We start from the raw sequence: 25,296 nt of genomic DNA, 5'->3' as shown, positions 1-25,296 counted from the left end.
CTATGACACGTGTAATTTTTTCCTTATTACAGGATAGTTTAGAGCCTTCGCTTAATTACATACAAGGGAAAAGAAACTGAACCTTAGCTGTAGTTAGCCATACCGATGACAATTACTATTTGCAGTGAACATGTCCTTACCAAGATTTCATCTTCATGTCTCAACATCTAAATTGCCATGACATTTCCTCAGAGCTCTTCAGATATGCTAGGTGTGTTCTGTCTTTCTTTCTTTCTTTCTTTCTTTCTTTCTTTCTTTCTTTCTTTCTTTCTCTCTCTTTATTTCTTTTTTATAGAGAACATTACCTTTACCCTTCCTCAAATGGCAGAAGAATCTGCCAAAAATCTAAATTGCTGTATAATCAGCTTGGTTGGCACACTTAGCAGAATTGGCAAGACAGAACAAATGTTATAATAAATATCCACTCTTGATACTGCCCTATAAAGGGAGACACATTGGCTTTCTTCCATGCTTACCAAGAGCTCATGAGGAGAAAGCTCTATACAGAAAATACTAGTCCAAAAGTACCTTTAAAATGTCACTATAAGAATATTATACTAAGGAATTCTCAATATGGAAATTCTATTGCAGACTTCATAATAGTTGTAGCTACCATAACAAGTCTCATGAGTGATTTTACCAAAATGTAATTTTTCTATATGAATCCAAAGCTAGTGTGATTATTTTGTCTTGCTATGAAAGCTACGATAAAGATTTTCATTTCATATTCCTATATGTACCTTTTTTAAAATCCTGTATTCTGGAGGCCGAGCGGTAATGCTTATTGTTAAGTGCACATGACAGTAAATGCAAGTACCAATTTAAGAATCCTGGTTCAAGCCCCCAGCTTCCCACCTGCAGGGGGGTTGCTTCACAAGCAGTGAAGCTGGTCTGTAGATGTCTGTCTTTCTCTTTCCCTCCTCTCTGGATTCCTCTCCGTCCTATCCAACAACAACAATAACAATAACAACAGGGCAACAAAAAACAGGGAAAATGGCTTCCAGGAGCAGTGGATTCAGTGCAGGCACCAAGCCCCAGCGATAACCCTGGAGGCAAAAAAAAAAAAAAATCCTTTATTCTATTCTAAGACAGAGAAATTAACAATTAGTATTATCATTTAAAAATTATATGGACAACACTAGCTAGGAATTCTGTTCAGGGTGACACACCCAGTAGAGCACACACGAACACCCAAAACCCACAAAAAACAATGGCATTGAAATACCTCAAATCTGTAATTTCACTAAATGTCAATGGTCTGAACTCACCAATCAAAAGGCAGAGAGTAGCAATGTAAATAACTCAACCATATGCTGTCTGCAATAAACACACTTGACCCAAAAGGGCAAAAATATACTCAGAATGAAAGGATGAAAAACCATCATACAAGCCAATTACTGTCAATAAAATAAAATGAAATAGCAAGAAAAGCATACTGGTATCTGATACAATCAACTACAAAATTATTAAAGCAATAAAAAGTAAGAATGGACAGGGAGTCAGGTGGTAGCACAGCTAACTGGTTAAGCGCACGCACGTGGAGCAACGCCCCTGGCTCCCCACCTGCAGGGGAGTCGCTTCACAGGCGGTGACGCAGGTCTGCAGGTGTCTCTCTCCCCCTCTCTGTCTTCCCCTCCTCTCTCCATTTCTCTCTGTCCTATTCAACAATAACAACATCAATAACAACAACAACAATAATAATAACTACAACAATAAAACAACAAAAGGGAATAAATAAATATAAAAGTTTTTTAAAGATGTTTAAAATAAAAGAAAAAAGTAAGAATGGATAATATATGATGGATAAGTCAACCAAGAGTAGTTCATGCTTATCAACATCTATACTTCAAATGAGAAGGAAACAAAATATGTAAAGCAGTTATTGAGACATCTGATAAAGTTCATTGATACCAACACAGTAATAGTAGGGTATATTTTTTATTGTCAACAGGGTTAATGTTGGGGTCCGGTGATAGTACTATGAATCCACTGCTCCTGGGCCTTTTCTTTTCTTTTTTTTTTCTTCTATTTAATAGACAGATAAACTGAGAGGGGAGAAGGAGTTAGTGAAGGAGAGAGAAAGATACAAACCTGTAGACCTGCATTACTTCTAGTGAAGCATCCAGTTGCAGATAACAGGGGCTTGAACCAGGGTCCTTGCTCATAGTAACATATGTGTTCAACCAAGTGCACCACTCTTTGGCCCCCAATAATAGAGAATTTTTAACTCCCAACTATCTAAATCTTATAGATCAATCAGGCAGAAAATCAGTAAGGAAAAAATTAAAGAGATGAATAGGTTAGGCCTACTAGACATCTTCAGAGCTTTTTATCCCAAGCAAATGGAATACACATTCTTCTCAAACAATTCTTCACATGGTACATTCTCCCAGATAGACCACATACTAAGCCATAAAGACAGCATCAATAAATTCAAGAGTATTAAAATGATTCCTAGTATCTTCTCAGACTACAGTGGAATTGCATTAACATTCAACAAGCAGAAAATTAGAGAAAAATCTCAAATTGTGGAAACTCATTATTACACTATTTACTATTGAGTCAAAGAACAAATTAAGTGGAAAATTAAAATGTTCCTGGAAACAAATGAAAGTGGAAACACAAGTTTTCAGAACATCTGGGGACAATGTCAAGGCCATCCTAAGAGGGAAATCCATAGCCCTATAATTTACACATCAAGAAGCAATAAAAAACTCAGATTATCAATCTTACTTTTACCCCAAAGGATCTACAAAAAAAGAGATTATGGAAACCCAAAGCAAGCAGAAGTAATGAAATAATCAAAAGTAGAGCAGAAATAAAACATTAAAAAAAAGATAGAAAAGTTCAATAAACCTAAAAGCTGGTACTTTGAAAGGATAGACAAGATGGGTAGAACCCTGCCCAAGCTTATAAAATAAAAGGGAGTAGATCCAAATAAATTATATTATAAGTGAAAGGGGAGAGAACATACAATATCCACTGCAGAAATCCAAAGTATTGTGTGAGGCTTCTATGAACAACTATCTGCTAACAAACTAGAAAACATAGAAGACATAGATAAGTTCTTAGAAGCATACAACTTCCTAAGACTAAATAAGAAAGAACCATAAAATATGAATAGACTAATTATAGAAAAAAACAAAAAAATCAAACAGTAATCAACAACTTCCCCAACAACAAAGTCCAGGCCCAGATCCTTTTACAAATTAATTCTACAAAACCTTTAAGGAGAAGTTACTACCCATTCTAAAATTCTTACAAAATATCAAGGACACAGGAATACTCCTTAACACCTTCTATGAAGTCAACATTACCCTCTTACCAAATGCAGACAGACACACACATACACACACCCTATAGAACAATTTACCAGATGAACATAAAGGTTAACATATTCAACAAAATTTTAGCCAACCAAATACAGCAGTACATTAAAGATTATGCACCATATCATACACAACATCACCATAATTTATGTCCTTTGACATTATTTGTATATAGCTGTGCCACTGGTTGCTTCTGTTCTCCCAGGTCTAGGCTTTTGAGAGAATCAGCATATCAAAGACTCAGCCTATGTATTAAAAAGACTCTCGGTATGTATATCGAAAAGTTTGAAACATAGAATTAATTTTCCCCTTTCATATTAATTAGTGATTTATATGACTAGAAATTAATAAACACCATTCTCACCACCAAAAGACTGTGTCCCATCCCATCCACCATGACCATGACCATGACCACGACCTCACCCTCACCCTCACCCTCAACCTAGGGTTTTTACTTTGGTGCCCTACTCCAAATTCAGTCAAATCCTGCTTTAAGTTTAACTATCTATAGTCTTTTAACCTGAAGACATCAGGAAACTCCCACTTCCTCAATAGAGTCTATATTTTCCCCTGTCCTGGAACCTCTAGGATGAGACTCACTTTCCTGCATGCTTCTCTCAATTCATACCAAATGACATCACATTCACTGATCCCAACCTAATCAATGCAACAGGTACCACCTCAGCATGCTTCACTTCCGACTGCGTCCAGAGACATCAGGCTTGGAATGTCAACCCTTCAGCTTCATTACTCAGGTGAGACCTTTCCTTTCATAGGATTCTCTAATTCCATTCCAGGTGGTTCACTTCCTAATAAAGTAGATATAGACCAGGTCCTATGAGACAGAGCACATGTATTCATAAATCCATAAATTAGGGCAAAATATATTTCTGAAAGCAAAAGTACACAATAGTCTTCAGTGAGTCAGTATAAAGTTCCTAATGAAATAATATCTAATTAGACTTAGATACCCTCCTCACCTACTACTTCCTATTACAGTTATCTCACTCACTCCAAAGCTAACCTTATCAAAGTAAGGACTGTGAAAGCTGAATAAGGACAAGAGACTGGCATACTTTAATGATGACTCTTTAGTCACTATCAGGCCACCCCATCAGCTGGGGGCCTATTCAGAGAGTCCTAAGATTCCCAAACAGACATGATGGGCCTAGACCTCAAATAAATACCTCTTGCCTTGTTACCTGTCATCTTTATGAGGAACAACAAAACAGACCCCTTTGTGGGCCTCTATAGTACCTTGCCCTCAACTTGGATCAACAATGGCAGAAAATGTTCCATCCTCTGAAGGGAGGATGGACAACATACTCTGCTACACCTGAGGAAGATGGGTGCTGATATTGGGAGAGCTTGGAATGTTCCTACTCATGACCATAGAATGTGAGCTCAGATCTACAGGGATGCAGTGGTCACAAAGGCTCCTAAGCTGAATATGGGCCCCAGACCAAATCAAATCGATGGGGTTTACAATCAACAATATCAGTACTCCTTTCCCATATTAGGGAGCTACTCTCTTCCCTGATCCAGCTTTCTGTTCCTTTTCCAGCCATGACATCATTTCCCCAGACAATAACTTGGATCTACCTGTATATCAGATTTCTTGCTCAGAGGAAAAAAAAAAAAAAAAACTAGTACAGCCACAGGCCCTTTGGAATATAACTAAAATATGCCTACTAGCTATCTACAAAATGGAGTAACCCCCAACTCTTCATCTGCATTATTCCAGCCTTTAAGTTCATGATTGATCAACAATTTGTTTGGTTTTGTATGTTAACTCTCTTTTCAGCCACCAGGTTCCAGATACCATCAGGATGCCGACCAGACTTCCGTGGACAAACAACACCACCAATGTGTCCTGGAGCTCTGCTTTCCCAGAGCCCTTCCCCATTAGGGAAAGAGAGAAGCAGACTGGGAGAATGGATTGACCTGTCAATGCCCATGTTCAGTGGGGAAGCGATTACAGAAGCCAGACCTTCCACCTTCTGCATCCCACAATGACTTTGGGTCCATATTCTCAGATGGTTAAAGAACAGTAAAGCTATCAGGGGAGAGGATGGGATACCGAGTTCTGGTGGTGGGAATTGTGTGACATTGCACCCCTCTTATCGTATGGTTTTGTCAATGTTTCCTTTTTATAAATAAATAAATAAATAAATAAATAAATAAATAAATAAATAAATAAATAATGCACCATGATTAAGTAGGATTTTTCTGGGATCTGGCTTTCTGTCATGAATAGAGATTAAGTAAGAGAAGCGTCCAGAGAGGTAGAAACTAGTGTACATCTTAAGATGGGGTTTTACCAAATATTGTGCACTTTTCTCTACATCCATCTTTTTATTGAGCATATGTGCATACAACTATGTCAAGTATAAACATCTTAAGAGAGTACATAAACAGCTTAGTGGAGTATATATTTAAATAATCCAGTATACAAATCATTTTTTCTTTTCTTTTTAAATATTTATTTATTTCCTTTTGTTGCCCTTTTTGTTTTATTGTTGTAGTTATTGTTGTCATCGTTGTTAGATAGAACAGAGAGAAATGGAGAGAGGAGGGAGAGACAGAGAGGGAGAGAGAAAGGTAGACAACTGCAGACCTGCTTCAACACTTGTGAAGCGACTCCCCTGTAGGTTGGCTGCAGGTGGGGAGCCGGGGGCTCAAACCAGGATCCTTACACTGATCCTTGTGCTTTGCACCACCTGCACTTAACCCACTGCGCTACTGCCAGGCTCCCACAAATCACTTTATATCAGACTTTTATCTCCAAATCTAGTGACTACATCACATTCTATGTGTACTAGGCAATGCTTGACCTTACCCCAATGTTGTAGGCATAGTCTAGGGATTTCAGATAAGTTCCACTTGCAGAGCTTTTTGACCCATTATTTGTGTTTACTCTGATGGTGACCAATCATCCCTGGAGGATGGAGACTAGAATGGCAGGAGAAAGCAAAGAATTGCTGACATGACTTCTTCAATTACAAAGTTTATAATAATGAGGGAAATTGGTCACATATTCATAGTTACAGGCATTTTGAATTACTGTTACCTAACAGGATTTATCCCAGAAATGCAGGGTTGAAGAAAGGAATGTCTCTTCAACAAATGGCATTGGAGAAATTGGGTTAAAACATGCAAAGGAATGAAACTGGATCACCACATTCACCATGAACAAAATTGAACTTTACATGGCTCAAAGGCATGGACAAAAAATCATTAAATATAGTAGAAGAAAACATTGGCAGGATATTCCAAGATCTATGCTCTAGAAATTTCTTCAAAGATGCAAGTCCAACAGAAAAGCAAAAAAAAAAAAAAAAAAAAAAAGAAAGAAAGAAAAGAAAATAAACTAATAGGGCTACATTGAAGTGAAAATCTTCTCCATAGCAAAGGGAGCTTTGCTCACCAAAACAAAATGATGCCCTACAGAATGAGAAAAGATGGCATAATTCAGAGGACTAAGAGCAAAATATACAAAGAACTCAGTAAACTTAGTACAAATAAAACAAACAGTCTCATTAGAAAATGGGTAGAGAGCACAGACAGAATCTTCACCAATGAAGAGATCCAGAGGACCAAGAAGCACCTGAGAAAGTGCTCAAAGTCATTGTTTATCAGAGAAGTTCAAATAAATACAACGAGATACCATTTTACACATGTAAAATGTCATTAGAAAGGACAGAAACAACAAGTAACGGAGAGGATACAGGTGAAAAGGAGGATATTCTTCACTGCTACTGGGAATGTAGATTGGTTCAATCTCTGTGAAAGACATTTTAGATATTACTCAGGACCCTAGAAATGGGCCTACCCAATTACCCTATATTCCTTATCCTGGGTATTTACCCAGCTGAATCAAAACACCTATCCAAAGAGATCTATGTATAACCATGTTCATAAGCAGCACAATTTCTAATAGCCAAAAGCTGGAAATAGCCCACTTGTCCAACAACAGATGAGTGACTACTATCATATATATAGTAGTCAGCTGTTAAAAATGATGAAGTCTCATCTTGGATGGAGTTGAAAGGTATTACTTAAGTGCGACAAGCCCAAAAGAGAAGGACAATTACCAGATTATTTCACTTGCAGGTAGAATTTAAAACACAGGGACAATAAGGGAAAACACAAGGTGAAACTTGGACTAGTGAGATGTACTATGCCAAAGTAAAAGATTCTGAGGAGGGAGGGGTTAAGAAAGGACAAGAAGGGAGTCGGGCTGTAGCACAGCGGGTTAAGCGCAGGTGGCGCTAAGCACAAGGACCCGCATAAGGATCCTGGTTCAAGCCCTGGCTCCCCACCTGCAGGTGTGTCGCTTCACAAGCGGTGAAACAGGTCTGCAGGTGTCTATCTTTCTCTCCCTCTCTCTGTCTTCCCCCTCCCCTCTCCATTTCTCTCTGTCCTATCCAACAACAATGACAACAATAATAACTACAACAATAAAACAACAAGGGCAACAAAAGGGAATAAATAAATTAAAATAAATATAAAAAAATTAAAAAAAAAAAGAAAGGACAAGAAATCTCTTGGCATCTTGATGTATGATGATGGAAAAGCTGGGTATGAGACTGTTCTGTAGATACCTACCCCCAGGTAGTTAAAAAGCTGTACCCATGTGTTAATAATTGCACTATCATTATTTCAATAAAATTCAAAATAAATAAAAATTTAAAAAGATAAATTCTCATCAAAATATAACCTTTTTCATATTTGAGAGTTAAGGGCTTGTGTTATGTTTTTATAACTAGGAAAGCAAAATATTTAATGATATAACAACCTATTTCTGATCAATGTATACCAAGATGTTTCCACTGACACCCTCTAGAGGATATTTTTATAAAATTTCTGAATAATCTAATTAGAGAAGTAGTGTTTAACCTTCTTAGCTCTTTCTGAAGTTCTAAAACTACAACTTTAGATAAAAGTAATATACACACAGAAAGATTATGTGTATGATATGTAGGACTGTTTTCTGATCACAAAAATATATATGATCTCCAGTCAAGTAGTTATAGATTTATATTTAATTATTTTTATTATAAAAGCATTTCCAAAAAGAAGAGAGAGAGAAAAAAATACATTGTCAGAACAAATATTATTTTTGCTAGGTTTCATTTTGTTGGGTTATGGCTTAAAAAGTCATGATAATGCTACAACTCATGACACTATGATTAATAATGGTGATTTTTATCACTTCAGTACCTCTGCAAATTCACTCCAATAAGATATCTTGTGACAATTTGTTTAGATTGAAAGAATCACTATGGCAATTCTGTCCATGCAAATTTTCAAGTTTTTTAAGTCATGTCAGAAAAATATTTTAGGGGCCAGGTGGTGGCAACACCTGTTTGAGTGCAAGGACCGGGGTTCAAGTCTTTAGTTCCCACTGGAGGCAAGAAGTAAGATTTGCAAATGGTGAAGCAGTGCTATAGGTGTCTCTCTTTTCTCTCCCTTTCTACTTCCACCTTATAGTTTTTCTCTGTCTATATCCAATAAATGAAGAAGTGAAATGTTTACAATTAAAAAAAAGGAAATACAGTTTGCTCTTCTCAGTTTATTTGATTTTGCCCATAGTATTTATAATGAGTAAATTACCAGCCCTGGATTCAAATAGGGGACTAAAAATATAGTAGTCTGAAAGGATGGAAAATTTGCCAACATTTAGAAGACACAGACATGCTAGGTTTTCTGTAATTCATGGCTATAGAAAGTCATTGATTTATTTAGAATTAGGAAAGTCACATAATTTCATCACCAGTAAGAAATGTCATACACTGTCAGTTAAGAAATTTGCTTCACAGCCGGTAAAGCAGGTCTGCAGGTGTCTATCTTTCTCTCCCCCTCTCTTGTCTTCCCTCCTGTCTCCATTTCTCTCTGTCCTATCCAACAACGAACAACATCAACAATGGCTACAACAACAAGGGCAACAAAAGGGGGAAAAATGGCCTCCAGGAGCGGTGGATCTATGGTGCAGGCACCGAGCCCAGCAATAACCCAGGAGGAAAATAAAATAAAATAAAACAATAAATTTTTAAAAAAGAAATTTTTATTTCAAATTTCTATAATTTAGGGCATCCCATAAGAAGAATTAGCTCTGGGCATATGGATAGAAATTGGAATACTAGTCTTTTCTACTCAGGTATTTATTATTATTATTGTTGTTGTAGTTACTATTGTTGGTGTCATCATTGTTGGATAGGACAGAAAGAAATGGAGAGAGGAAGGGAATACAAAGAGTGGGAGAGAAAGATACCTGTAGGCCTGCTTCACCACTTGTAAAGCGACCCCCCTACAGATGGGGAGCCAGGGGCTCGAACCAGCATCCTTATCCAGCCCTTGCGCTTTGCACCACGTGTGCTGAACCCGCAGTGCTACCACCTGATGCCCTCTACTCAGGTATTTTTATAGATACTGAGAACAGGTAGTGCCCCCCCTTCCCAGAGATATAATTTCAAGAAAGTTCAAAGCTCTCAGAAACACTCGTTTATTTTTAATTCTTATTCCCCCCCTCAGGTTCTCCCTTTTGAGCCAACTGATTAAAGCATTATTTCATTAAGCTTGAAAAACTACTTTGACATCCATTACTGCATCCATCCTAAAACTCCTGAGTCCTCTAGAGTCTGAGTCTTGATATTTATAGGATGGACTTTGGAATTCAGAGAGCCTTTATTGCCAAAGTGTGTCTGGCAATCTAAGCATATTCGTCCACATTTACTAGTACTAGGTTAAGGATGAAGACAAGTAAAAGAGAACACGGAGACAGCATAATGGTTATGCAAAGTTCTTTCATACTTAGTTTGCTCTGAAGTCCCAGGTTCAATCTCCTATACCACACAGTCAGAGATGAGCAATGCTCTTGTGAAAAAATAAGAAAAGAAAAAAAAAGACAAGTAGAAGAGTCCCATGAGAACTCAGTTTTTTACATGAAAGGTATAGAATTTGTACTTAAAGATATCAAACATATGCTATACTGTGAAATTCACTGAGTTGATGCAACCTTGTAATTATCACTTTGTATGAGAATTCAAGAATGCTGAATGAAATAATAGAAGACCTAGAGGGAAAGATTTATGAAGAAAGACTGCAAAGAGTAAATGTCTATAAAAAGGGGGAGTATGACAATATAAATAAATTTAGAAAAGAAAGACATTTTAATAATGAAATAGAATAAGGAAATGATTCTTACATCAGAAAAAAAATGAGATCCAACTTTAGTATTAAATTAGAAATTAGATAAGCAGTTAAAGCTCTTTTAAGTGATGCATGAGCTCAGAATTGAACAAAATTCCAAGGACATTGCATTTGATCACTTAAAGCAAGGCAGTTATGGAACAATTTATTCATTCCTGGTTATTGTCATTAAAAGCATTTATGGTGAGAAGGACATTAGGAGAGTTTTCAGCTAGTTCAAGAAAGAATTTATGGGGGGGGGGGAATCAAGGAACATTAGATAGAGAAAGTTCAAAGTCAAGTATCCCTACTACTTGCCTTTTTTTTTTAAAGCAGATTCAGATAAAAATAAAGTATTTTCTCTTGTGAAAATCAGCCTCAAGATGCTGTAATTATGATGGCAGGAATGACTTAGTGACACATCCTTATGTTGCATTTAAGGCTTTTTTTTTTTTTTTTTTGGCTACATAAGGGCAAGAGACCGGCACACTTTTAACGATGGCCCTTTTGGTCACTACAATGCCACCACATCTGCTGGGGCCCTAATCAGGGAATCTTGGTATTCTTACATAGATATTATGGGCCTAAACCTCTAAAAGATCCTTCTGTCTGTCATTGGTCATCTCTGTCAGAAACATCATCATAAGCTTTCTTGTGGGTCTCTATAAGACTTTGCCCTCCATGTAGAACCATGGTAGAAACAGCCTCACTCTCCAAAGAGAGGCTGAGTCAATATACTCTGCCACTCAGGGAAGACTAGTCCTGAAATAAGTGCATTCCAGAATGTTCCCGGCCATGTCCATAGAAATCAAGCTCAGACTGACAGGGATGCAGAAGTTACACAGGCTTCTGTGCTAAATATGAATAGACATGGGCCCTAGGGTTTACAGTTAGCAATATTTATATATTTTCTCATATATGGGAGCTTCTCTCTGCCCTGATCCAACTTTACAGTCCTAACCTCAACTCTGGAACCATCTTTCCAGACAATACTCCTAGCCCACCTGCATGTTAGCTGTTGGGATCAGGCAGAAATTAGTAAAGTCATGGGCCTCTTGGAATATACCTAAAATAGATTTCCTAGCTCCTTCTGACATGAAAACCCAAAATTTCATCTGCTATACTTTCACCTTTAGGTTCCTGATTATTAAACTATTTGTTCTGTTTTACATCTTAATGCTTTTCAACCATCAAGTTGCAGATGCTACCATGAAGCCAACCTGACTTCCCTGGGCAAACGACCTTACCAATGTGTCCTGGAACCTCACCTCCCCAGAGACATACCCCACTAGGCAAAAATAAAAACAGGCTGGGTGTAAGGATCAACCTGTCGACACCCATCTCCAGTGGAGAAGCAATTACAGAAGCCAGACCTCCCACTTTCTGCACCCCATAAAGATCTTTGGCCCATACTAGACAGAGTGGATATGGCACTCTGGTGATGGGAATTTAATGCAATTGTTCCTCTCTTATCCCACAATATTGTCAATCATTTTTAAATCACTAATAAAAAATGTAAAAAATAAAATAAAGTTTTAAAAAGACTGTCCTTTTTGCTTATGGATATAGGGAAATAAAGGTAAAGCTATGTTTCCCTGGAGTTCTAAGAAATACTTCCCCAAGAAGTCTCCAATCTACTTACCACCCTCAAAAAATAAAATGGATTTACGTAGGAATAAAAACTAAGGGGAGGAATTATAATAGCCACAATTTTTTAGTTTTTAATTACATGATTTTAAGTTAAGACTTTTGGTCTATTAATCAGTTAAGAAAACCAAAAGTCATTTAAAGTTATACATCAGAAAGAAAAATATTCCAATAAATTTTTTAAATATCACTAAAATATTCATAGAACAGTGTAATGTTTGCTTCTCTCTGAAATAAGCTCATTTCTTAAAGATGCTTCAAAGAGAAAAGAAAATGATGAAGCCAAATGGGTGCACTGAGTCTGCCGAGAGCTAACCCAGAGCTTAATGCCTACAGCATTCTATGCCTACAGAGCAAAGACAAGTTAGACAAGCTTTTGTCTAGACTTATACAGGAAGGTCGTGGGAATTAGCTAATACAATTAAGCAAGCTACTATTAATGACAAAGTTATTTCCTGACATCTTTAAGTACCAGAATAAACATGGAAACTTTGAATTCTAAGGTGTACTTTTTCCATACCCCCCCCCAAATTTTCTATTATAGCTGCATTTGTTCACATGGGACATCTCACGGATTTTCTAATTCTCCCACCACAGCGTCTCTGCCTCTCAAATAAAAAAAGAAGCCATCCAAAAGAAAACTTTGATCTAAACATAATGCTTGACTTTAAAAAATTGATGACTAGGCAGCAGCAATAGTCAATGTGAACTCCTTTGATCCTACTGAATTTGATCCTTAGGGAAATCCATAAAGTAGAGTTTGCACTCCATATCGTCAGTGAGAAAGACATAGTCAAGAATTTAGATTTGTGGAATGCTAAATCTCAAGAATTTCATGATGTCTTTTCCCCCATCATGAATTTCTAAATTATTTTATTTAATATTGTTTTGTTTGCTTGCTTATTTACTTTCTATGTGAGAGCAGTGGACGGGGGGGTTGGACAGGGCAGGATACTGATCAGTTCTAGCAAAAGGTGGCACTAGGAATTGAACCTGTGTTCTCTGCCACTTCAGGCAGGCAAGTTAGCATTCAAACAAGCTAAATATCTCCCCAACACTTCTAAATTCATTTGAGAATTATTGTATATTAAACTACTTTGAATTGTCATTAAACTAGATATAGTATTATAATTTAGAGAGAACTTTCCTCCACCATTTAAAGGACTTAATAATATTTTTCTTAAAATATTTAGAAAAAAATTTTAAAGAATTATTTATGATAAAAAATACCACAGAAAATTCTATATATTGTAAGTAACAACACATACCTAGAATTGGTAGGAAAAAAAGGCAAAAATTTTCCATTTGTTTTACTCCATAATTCCCAGAAATGCAGAGAATGGTCTTGGTTATTTTTACCTTGTGTTAGAAAATAATGGGTAAGAATTTAGGTTTTGTAGTGTGTTTTGCTTCAGTTTTCTTTCCTTTTGTTAGTCATCTCCAGAGCTTCAGTAATCAGAGCTGACATTTCAGACAGAGACAAAGAGGCAGAAAGAAGGGAAGAAACCACAGCACTAAGTTTCCATTAATTCAGTGAGTACTAGAGTTGCACGTGTGTTACACACAAGGTATAAAAAAAGAAAGAAAAAAAAAACCCCACTATCCAAATGAGATCTTTTGCCAACCAACTGCAGTGGCTTTGAAAGGCAATTTGCAAGAAAACATTGGATAGAGTTCTACAAAGAATCATAGGCTTCATATATATTTCCTTTCAATTACCATTAAATCTACACTAAACTGCTTTAAAACCAATCACACGTATGCTTACACATTCCAAAAGTTGCATGGAGGCTGCTAGCTATAGGTTCAGTTTCTGACTCAACTGTTTGCTAGCTGTTTGAAGTTGAATCGTATATATAATCTTTCACATTCTTAATTTTACTACCTAGAAATGAAGATAATGATAGGATGTATTTCAGTGTCATTTACAGAATTAAGTGAAATGCTGCAGAAAGGAAGAGTATAGAACTTTAGAGAATGGATCACATAAGCAGTGGTCCTCTCAGTGTTGTCCCTGGACCATCAGCATTAGAGTCACCCATGAATTTGTTAGAATGGAAATTTTATACCACACACAAACTTACTAAGTGTGGGACCAGCAGTTAGTTCTGCATATAATTCTGATGAATCCTATTGTGGTAAATGATTACCGTAGGCCCCTTAGTTTTGACTTCCATTTTGGATATGATAAAGTCATTGAAATTTCTCTTCTTTCTCTATCTCTTTCTTTTTTCAGATAAGATAAATACAGAGATAGAGAGAGACATAGAAAAAGACATCACAGTACTGAAGCTTCCTTCAGTACCATGGGGGCAGGCTTGAACCTGGAACAAGTACACTATCTCAGAGTAAGTTATCTTGCTGGCCCAGCTGCTGAATTTCTATACTCAAAGTAATGTGCTGGGAACCTGGTAATGTGTGTTAGCTATTATTAAAATGATTAAGAGATTAGAACCTTATTAATCATGTCAGGAAACATTAGCCACTAACATGTCAATTACTTAAATCATCACTACTTTTTTTTACTTTTACTATTACCAAGGTGAATAATAAACTAAAATATATTCTAGTTAAAAATGTATTTATGTTACATTTAATTTCAAAGTGAAGAAAGAAAGTGGAAGTGTATGGGCACTTATTTCTGTGTATTCCTAAAAGTAAGATCCACTGTAATTTTCCTATACACTTATTTTTAAATTCTGATGATGCATGTTTTTTGCCAGATCAAATTTGCTGGAGTGAAAAACACTAAAAATAAAATTGATTTGCCACGATGATTCGAGTTTTAGAATTGAAATATTAGAAAAACGCACAATTCCTTCCAATTTGCTTGTTTTATTCCTTTTGTAGTCCAAATGTCCACACAGTACCAGACTTGAATGCTAAGTATGGCATGCCAGGTTTTTTTGTTTTGTTTTGTTTACCTTTTATATGTTATAAATATCCAATGAAAGCTCAAAAGTGCCCATATGCCTGTGCTCTGACATTTAGCTCTCCAACGTTGTGACAAAGAAGAATGACTAGGGATTAAGATGTAGAGAATGGAGACATTCATGCTTGGGTGAGATGGTCATGAATTCGACAGCAAGCAGCTGCTGTTTTACAGCCCAAGGCCCTGGAACTTCACAGCAATCTGATTAGACCATCTGTAAGCATGGGAAGTGCTTTTAAGTGTCTTAATTTGCAGTGTATCATGGTTATTTTGTTTCATCGGCATTATCTTTTTTTTTTTTTTAATAATAATTGCACATTAAAGTCGTGGAGTCTGGAATTTTCTCTGTGGGAAGAACTTTGACTACTAGCTCAGGCTCCCTCTTCAATTTTCCAGTCTTTATCTTTTTAAGGACTAAATTTCAAATGTGATGACCGAAAGGTTGTTTATAAACTGCTTGTACCCAAGGTCTCTAATATCTAGATTTTTTCCCCATTCCTGCTTTCCTAATACCTGTACTTGTGTCTTCTTTTTTAAAATATATTTTTAAATATTTATTTATTTATTCCCTTTTGTTGCTTTGTTTTATTGTTGTAGTTATTGTTGTTATTGATATCGTAGTTGTTGGATAGGACAGAGAGAAATGGAGAGCGGAGGGGAAGGCAGAGAGGGGGAGAGAAAGATAGACACCTGCAGACCTGCTTCACCGCCTGTGAAGCGACTCCTCTGCAGGTGGGGAGCCGGGGGCTCGAACAAGGATCCTTATGGTTCTTGCACTATGCACCACCTGCACTTAACCCACTGCACTACTGCCCAACTCCCTACTTGAGTCTTCTAGCTAGTAATCAGATCCCTAATTAAATTTTTATTATATTTTCTTTTCAAAGAACAAACTTATAATTTCACTCATATTTTCTAGTTGTTATTCATATAACATTAGTTTCAGCTTTTAATTTGTTTGATATTTCTTCTTTAACATGTTTCACACAACATTTTAACTTCTCTACTAAATAATTTATGTTTTAGCTGTTTACTAAAAGTATAATACTTAGTACTTTTTCATTCTAAATTTCTTACTATTTATCTGTAATAATTTATTTCCTTACACATGAATCCTCTTCACTTCATAATTTTATTTTAAAATACTTTTTATTTATTATTAATAGTTTGTTACAAGATTATAAGATCACAATGTATAATTCCATGCCACAACCACCACCAAAATCATAATTTTAAAGCGTATGGAAATCACCTATTTATATTGTTGACTGCTAGCTAGTCAAAGTCTAGGTTCATCACATAGTTGTAATAAGTCTTCTGAAATGGGTGGAAATTTGCATTATGGTAAGTTTTTCAAGGTCAACTTTTGTAACTCTCTGGTGTATGACTGGAAAAAAGATTCAATCTACAGCGTATGATATGCTGTTTAATTTGTATGCATTAGAACATATTTATTAATTACATCTCATAAATATGTATTAAATGAAATATTATCAATCACGTCCTTTAAAATTTCTATATTCCTTAATGATGTGTCTGTTCTCTATTAGTTACTGAGAGGTATTGATTATATTTGTAACTATAAGAACGGGTTTCTCAGTCACCCTTCATATTAGTCAGTAATTACTTTCATATTTGGGGACTTTGTTTTTGGGTATATGCAGTTTTGAAATCATTTTATATTTCTAGAAAATTAAAATCATTAAAATTATTAAATAGTAATTTTTCTCTCTAGTTGTGCTATGGACCTTAAATTAAATTTAAGATATAATAGTCACATAAATATATCAATTTCGATTTAGTCCTTATTTACATTGCTGCATTCCCACTTATTCTTCTTTCTATATATCTTTAGAGTTTAGATATAGGTATTAGACAGTATGCATCAACTTGTCTATATTTAAATCTACCCTCTCTTTTGGGCTCTTGAATTGCCCTGGTTTGTTGTTGTTTTTTATCAGAGTACTGGTTTACCATGGTGTGTGTGTGGGGGGGATTGAACCTGGGACTTCAGAGCCTCAGGCATGAAAACCTGTTTGTATAACCATTATGCTAACTACGTTCACACTAATTGCCCTGTTTTTTAAACTACTTATTTTTTCAATCTTTTCTTGGAAGGAAGATCAATAATAGCAATGTATTTTTTTTAAAGAATATTTATGAAGAGGTTCATTGCAACAGTACTTATAATATTGACACAATTGAAATAATTTAGTATTTATTAAAGATGATAATTTTATTATACATACAACACACAAAATTGGCTGAGTTTTTTTTTTTAATTTATTTCTTTATTGGGAAATTAATGTTTTACATTCAACAGTAAATACAATAGTTTGTACATGCATAACATTCCCCAGTTTCCCATTTAACAATATAACCCCCACTATGTCATTTATCATCCTTCATGGACCTGTATTCTCCCCAGAGTCTTTTACTTTAGTGCAATATGCCAATTCCATTTCAGGTTCTACTTGTGTTTTCTTTTCTGATCTTGTTTTTCAACTTCGGCCTGAGACTGAGATCATCACATTTTCATCCTTTTGTTTCTGACTTATTTCACTCAACATGATTTTTTCAAGGTCCATCCAAGATAGGCTGAAAACGGTGAAGTCACCATTTTTTACAGCTGAGTAGTATTTCATTGTGTGTATATATACCACAACTTGCTCAGCCACTCATCTCTTGTTGGACACTTGGGTTGTTTCCAGGTTTTGGCTATTACAAATTGTGCTGCTAAAAACATATGTGTACACAGATCTTTTTGGATGGATGTGTTGGGTTCCTTAGGATATATCCCCAGGAGAGGAATTGCAGGGTCATAGGGTAGGTCCGTTTCTAGCCTTCTGAGAGTTCTCCAGACTGTTCTCCACAGAGGTTAGACCAATTTGCATTCCCACTAGCAGTGTTCCTTTGACCCCACACCCTCTCCAGCATTTGCTGCTGTTACCTTTTCTGATGTATGACATTCTCACAGGAGTGAAGTGATATCTCATTGTTGTCTTGATTTGCATTTCTCTGACAATCAGAGACTTGGAGCATTTTTTCATGTGTTTCTTGGCCTTTTGGATCTCTTCTGTGGTGAATATTCTGTCCAAGTCCTCCTCCCATTTTTAGATGGGGTTATTTGTTGTCTTGTTGTTGAGTCTGGTAAGCTCTTTATATATGTTGGTTATTAAACTCTTATCTGATGTATGGCATGTAAAGATCTTCTCCCATTCTGTGAGGGGTCTCTTGGTTTGGGTAGTGGTTTCTTTTGCTGTGAAGAAGCTTTTTAATTTGATGTAGTCCCATAGGTTTATAACTTCGTCTTCTTTGTAATTGGATTTGTTTCATTGAAAATATCTTTAAAATTTATGTGGAAAAGAGTTCTGCCAATATTTTCCTCTAATTATTTGATAGTTTGTGGTCTAACATCCAAGTCCTTGATCCACTTGGAATTTACTTTTGTATTTGGTGAAATACAGTGATTCAGTTTCATTCTTCTGCATGTTTTAACCCATTGTTTCCAACACCATTTGTTGAAGAGACTCTGCTTTCCCCATTGAACAGTTTGGGCCCCTTTGTCAAAGATTAGATGTCCATAGGTGTGGGGCCTCATTTCTGGGCTCTCAATTCTATTCCACTGGTCAGTGTGTCTATTCATGTTCTAGTACCAAGCAATTTTGATGACAGCGGCCCTATAATATAGTTTGAGATCTGGGAGTGTGATGCCTCCGGTTCAGTTCTTTTTTTTCAAGATTGTTTTGGCAATTCTAGGTCTTTTCTGGTTCCAGATAAACATTTGTAGCATTTTTTCTATTCTACTAAAAAAGGTGCTTGGGATCTTGATTGGGATAGCATTAAATTTGTAGATGGCTCTGGGTAATATATTCATTTTGATGATGTTAATTCTTCCAACCCATGAACCTGGAATATCTTTCCACTTCTTTGTGTCTTTTTCAATTTCTTTGAGTAGTGACTCATAATTTTCAGTATACAAGTCTTTCACTTCTTTGGTTAGGTTTACTCCTAGATATTTTATTGTTTTTGTTGCTATAGTAAAAGGAATTGATTTCTGGATTTCAATTTCTTCTAACTTAGTGTTTGCATAGAGGAATGCCACTGACTTGAATGTTAATTTTATAGCCTGACTCGGTATTGCCTGATGATTTCCAAAAGCTTCTTGCTGGATTCCTTAGGATTTTCCATGTATACTATCATGTCATCTGCAAATAAGGAGAGTTTGACTTCTTCTCTTCCAATCTGTATCCCTTTAATTCCTTGATCCTGCCTGATTGCTATGGCAAGAACTTCCAACACTATGTTGAATAGTAATGGCGATAGTGGGCAGCCCTGTCTAGTACCTGATCTGAGTGGAAATGCTTCCAGTTTTTCACCATTGAGTATGATGTTTGCTGTGGGTTTGATATATATAGACTCCACTATCTTCAGGAATTTTCCATCTATTCCCATTTTTTGTAGTGTTTTGATCATAAAGGGATGTTGTATTTTGTCAAAGGCTTTCGCTGCATCTATTGATATGGCCATGTGGTTTTTGGTCTTGCTTTTGTTGATGTGGTGGATCAAATTGATTGATTTACATATATTAAACCAACCTTGCATGCCTGGGATAAACCCCACTTGGTCATGATGAACAATCTTTTTGATATACTGCTATATCTGGTTGGCTAGAATTTTGTTTAATATTTTTGCATCTATGTTCATCAGAGATATTGGTCTGTAGTTTTCTTTTTCTTTTGTTGTGTCCCTGTCTGCTTTTGGTATCAGGGTGATATTGGCTTCATAGAAGCTGGCAGGGAGTATTCCAGTGTCTTCAATCTTCTGGAAGATTTTTAAAAATAGAGGTTTTAGTTCTTCTTTGAAGATTTTGTAGAATTCATTTGTAAAACCATCTGGTCCAGGACTTTTATTTTTGGGGAGATTTTTGATAACTGTTTCAATTTCATTAGCTGTGATGGGCCTGTTCATGTTATCTACTTCCTCTTTACTTAGTTTTGGAAGTTGGTAGGTATCTAGGAAATCGTCCATTTCTTCCAGGTTCTCTAGCTTGGTGGCATATAGTTGTTCATAGAAGCCTCACATGATATGTTGAATTTCTGCAGTGTCTGTTGTGATATCTCCTCTTTCATTTACTATCCAATTTATTTGTGTCTTCTCCCTTTTTTGTTTTGTGAGTCTGGCTAAAGGTTTGTCGATTTTGTTTACTCTTTCGAAGAACCAACATTTACTTTTGTTGATCTTTTATATGGTTTTCCTATTCTCAATGTTATTTATTTCTGCCCTAACTTTAGTGATTTCTGACCTTCTCGTTGTTTTAGGGTTCCTTTGTTGTTCTTCTTCTAGGTCTTTAAGATGTGCAATCAGGCTGTTTATTTGTGCTTTTTCTTGTTTCCTAATGTGTGCTTGTATAGCTATGAACTTCCCTCTTAGGACTGCTTTAGCTGTGTCCCAAATATTTTGATAGCTTGTGTCTTCATTTTCATTGAACTCTGGAAACATTTTGATTTCTTCCTTGATTTCCTCTTTGACCCAGAAGTTGTTAAGAAGTGTACTGTTGAGTTTCCACATTTTGGGACTATTACTAATCTTTTGTTGATTGATAAGTGTTAGTTTAATTCCACTGTGGTCTGAGAAGATGCTAGGGATGATTTCAATGCTCTTGAATTGGCTGATGCTGTCTTTGTGACCTAACATATGGTCTATCCTTGAGAATGACCCATGTGGACTTGAGTAAAATGTGTATTCCAGTTTCTTGGGATGAATGACTCGGAAAATGTCCAATAGTTCTAGTTTATCTATCTCTTCATTTAGCTCCCTTATGTCTTTACTGATTTTCTGCCTGGATGATCTGTCAAATTGAGAGAGTGGGGTGTTGAAGTCCCCTACTATGATTTTGTTATTGTTAACATATTGCTGTAGCTCTTTCAGTAGAAGTTTGATGTATTTAGATGGCTTCTCATTGGGTGCATAGATGTTAATAATTGTTAAGCCCTCTTGATTGACTGATCGTCTGAGCATTAAGTGGTGTCCATTCCTATCTTTTTTAATCTTATCTATTTTAAAGTCTATCATGTCAGATATGAGAATAGCTGTTCCTGCCCTTTTTTGTGGGCCATTGGCTTGTATGATAGTTTTCCATCCTTTCACTTTAAGTCTGTGTTTGTCTTGTTGAGTTAGGTGGGTTTCCTGTAGACAGCATATTGTTGGGTTGTGTTTTCTGATCCATCTTCCTACTCTGTGTCTTTTAATAGGTGAATTCAGGCCATTGACATTTATTGATATCAAAGATTGAAGATATTTTAACACCATTCTTGTAGAGTTTTAGAGTGTTTTGATATATGTCCTATTTGTGGTGGTCTGATTGTTTATAGGAGACCTTTCAGAACTTCTTTCAGGGCAGGCTTGGTGATAGTTGATTCCTTCAACTGTTGCTTGTCTGAGAAGGTTTTGATGCCTCCATCTAGTCTGAATGACAGTCTAGCAGGATATAGTATTCTTGGCTGAAAGCCTTTCTCATTGAGCACTTGATAGATATCTTGCCATTCTCTTCTGGCCTGTAGTGTTTGTATGGAGAAGTCTGCTGCTAATCTTATGGGTTTTCCTTTTTAGGTGACTCTTTGTTTTTCTCTTGCCCCCTTCAGGATCCTTTCTTTATCCTTATTCCTTTCCATTCTAAGTATGATATGTCTTGGTGTTTTAGGTCTGGGTTAATTCTGTTTGGGACCCTCTGGGCTTCTTGAATCTTTATGTCTTTGATGTTGTCTAGACTAGAGAAATTTTCAGCTATTATGTCCTGGAAAATGCTTTCTTCCTCTCCTTCTCTTTCTTCGTCTGGTATGCCAATAATGCGTATATTGTTTCTTTTGAAGTCATCCTATAGGAATCTGTTGTTGTTTTCAGCATCTATTAATCTCTTTTTGAGATCTCTTACTTCTTTTTTAGTTGTCTCTAATTCACCCTCAATCTTGATAATTCTGTCTTCAGCCTCATAGATTCTATTCTCTCTGCCCTCTACTATTTTCTGGAGTTCATCTATTTTGTTGCCCTGCTCTGATATTGTTTTAGCTTGTTCAGCTAGTTGCATTCTTAGCTCAGAGATTTCAGCTTTCAGCTCTCTAATAACCATAAGATAATTAGTATTTTCTTCCATATTCTCATTTGTTGTTCCTGTATTTCTGATTACAATCTTTTCAAATTCTTTACTCACTCCTGTTATTATTTCCTTAGCTAATGTTTGGATGTTGAACTCGCTATTTTGTGCTTCACCGTCTGGAGGACTTTTAGCTGGACTCTTGTCCTGGTTTGATTCTCTAATATTTTTTCTTATTATTTTAACCATTTTATATATTATGTTATGAGTTCCCTTTATCAGTACTTTTCAAATTATTGATCACTATTGCCTGGATTGACTTGTGTCTAAGTAAGTTAATTAAAGGGTTCACAGTGGCGGAAGTTAACAGTTGTTTCAATAGTATTTAAATCTCTGAGTTGGAGCTCAGTGGTTTAAAAGCCTCTTTTTTTTTTCTTCCCTGTAGGCTATGGGAGCCTGAGGGCTTTTAAACTATCAATAGGCTTCAGCTTAATCACTGACTCCTGACCAAGAGATAAAGCTGGGTGTGGCAGAGATAATCCAGTGGTTATGCAAAGAGACTTTCACAGCCCCTCAGCTATGCCACTGAGGTATAGGTCTTTCCTGAGTTTCCTGGTTAGATCTCTGTCCCCTGGTGTCCCTCCCTGTTGCAGACTGGAGGTGGTGTCTCAACTGATAAATGGCTGAACTGTTAGCAGTCACTTAATCTCTCCTTAGGTTCCTCTCTCCTCTCTGTCACCAGCCACATGTGTTTGTACTCACCGGTGATTTACTGGGTTCCTGTGGTCATTCTAGTCCTGTCTTGTTTTGGTCCAGGGTAGTCTCCTTTGGTATTCCTAGTTGATCCGGGAGAGGAGAGGAGAGGAGAGGAGAGGAGAGGAGAGGAGAGGAGAGAAAGCGGTCTGCTGCTCGTAGCTCTGCCTCTAAAAGTTGAATCTAGCAATGTCTTGAAATAAAATGATAGGAAGTAAAACATTTGACAACATTAATGCATAGATAGGAAAGTGAATAAATATAAATTATCCAGGATGGCAAATTTTATTGGTTTACATTTAAAACTAAAGATTAATGATTTGTAAATAAACTGATAAATGAATAAAATGTGTAATTTCCAGATTGTTATAGGGAAATCATGGAAGGATAAAATGTGTTAACTCATTCATCTGTATTGTCCTTTTCTCTTTGTGGAACTTGTACTTTTGAGACCCATCACAAATTTCCATATCATATAAATTTTCTATATAAACTGTACTCTAGGTAATTTTTTTCTGATCTTCTACCTAACTCTTAATTGTTTATTTATTTATTGGATGGAGTCAAAGAGAAATTGAGAAGGAAGGAGGAGGAGGAGATAAAGAAATACCTGCAGCAATACCTCACCACTCAAAGATAATTCATTTTATCAATATTCATTTTATTTTATTTGCCACCAGGGTTACACCACTCCCTGCAGCGATTTTATCCCTCTGCCTTTTTTCTTCTTCTTTTATTCTTTTTGCAGACAGAAAGAAATTGAGAGGAGAGGGGGTGATAGGAAGAGAAAAAGATAACACACCCATAGACCTACTTCAACAGTTTGTGAAGCATTCCCCTACAGGTGGGGAATGGGACTCAAATCTGGGTCTTTGTGCATGCTGATATGTATATAACCATGTGTACCATCATCTGGTCCCCTTGATCAATATTTATACTTTTACATTCACTTCCAGTATAAATAAGCTTGTCTTTAAAATAAAAATAATTCTCCTAATCTGTATCTGGTATTTCCAGTTTATTATATGTTCATTTAAGCTTTCTATTTTTTCTGTTAATTCTCTCCCTGTGCTTTTTGTGTAAATTTGTCTTATGTTTTCAGCTAATCCTGTCCAATGTGTTTCTTTTTTTTTTTCTTTTTTATTTAAGAAAGGATGAATTAACAAAACCATAGGGTAAGAGGGGTACAACTCCACACAATTCCCACCACCCAATCTCCATATCCCACCCCCTCCCCTGAGAGCTTTCCCATTCTCTATCCCTCTGGGAGCATGGACTCAGGGTCATAGTGGGATGCAGAAGGTAGAAGGTCTGGCTTCTGTAATTGCCTCCCCGCTGAACATGGATGTTGACTGGTCAGTCCATACTCCCAGTCTGCCTCTCTCTTTCTCTAGTAGGGTGGGTCTCTGGGGAAGAAGAGCTCCAGGACACATTGGTGGGATTTTCAGTCCAGGGAAGCCTGGCCGGCATCCTGACGACATCTGGAACCTGATGACTGACAAGAGAGTTAACATACGAAGCCAAACAAATTGTTGGGCAATCATGGACCCAAAGCTTGGAATAGTGAAGAGGAAGTGTTAGGGAGGGTACTCACTGCAAACTCTAGTGTACTTCTGCTTTCAGGTATATATTTTGCAGTAGTTTATGGATACATGTGAACATATGCTCTCTCTCACAGAAACTGGTGTATATCTAGGTTTTGGGACTTTCTAGAAAGTGAACCACCTGAGATGGAATTAGAGTATACTATGAAAGGAAAGGTCTCACCCGAGTAATGAAGCTGAAGGGTTGTCATTCCACACGCGAAGTCTCTGGACACAGTCTGAAGTGAAGCATGTTGAGGTGGCAATTGTTGCATTGGTTAGGTTGTGATCGGCAGGTGCAATATTATTTGATATGGATTGGGAGAGGCATATGGGAAAGTGGGCCCTATCCAAGGGTTCTAGGACTGGGGGAAGTAGAGGCTCTATAGTGGAGATGTGAGGTTCCTGCTGTCTTAGGGTTCAAAAAGACAATCAATAATTAATGTTATCATCACATTAATTGGTAAATGGGTTAACTTTGAAAAGTCCTTTTGTTAGGCTTTGCTGTACAGTACCCAGTATCTTGTATATAGCTGTGCTATTGGGTGCTTCTGATCTACTTGGTCTAGGCTTTTGAGAGAGTCTGCATATCAAATACACAGCCTATATATTAAAAAGATTCAGTTTGTGTTTTGAAAAACTTTGAGACATACAATTAATTTTCCCCCTCTCATATTAATTAACTAGTGATTTATATGACTACATTTTACTAGGAGTATACATAAACACCATTCCCACCACGAAAAGACTGTGACCCATCCCTCCCAC

Source organism: Erinaceus europaeus, chromosome 5, assembly GCF_950295315.1.
Source record: "Erinaceus europaeus chromosome 5, mEriEur2.1, whole genome shotgun sequence".
NCBI classification, from domain to species: domain Eukaryota; kingdom Metazoa; phylum Chordata; class Mammalia; order Eulipotyphla; family Erinaceidae; genus Erinaceus; species Erinaceus europaeus.
This window is presented reverse-complemented; position numbering follows the sequence as displayed.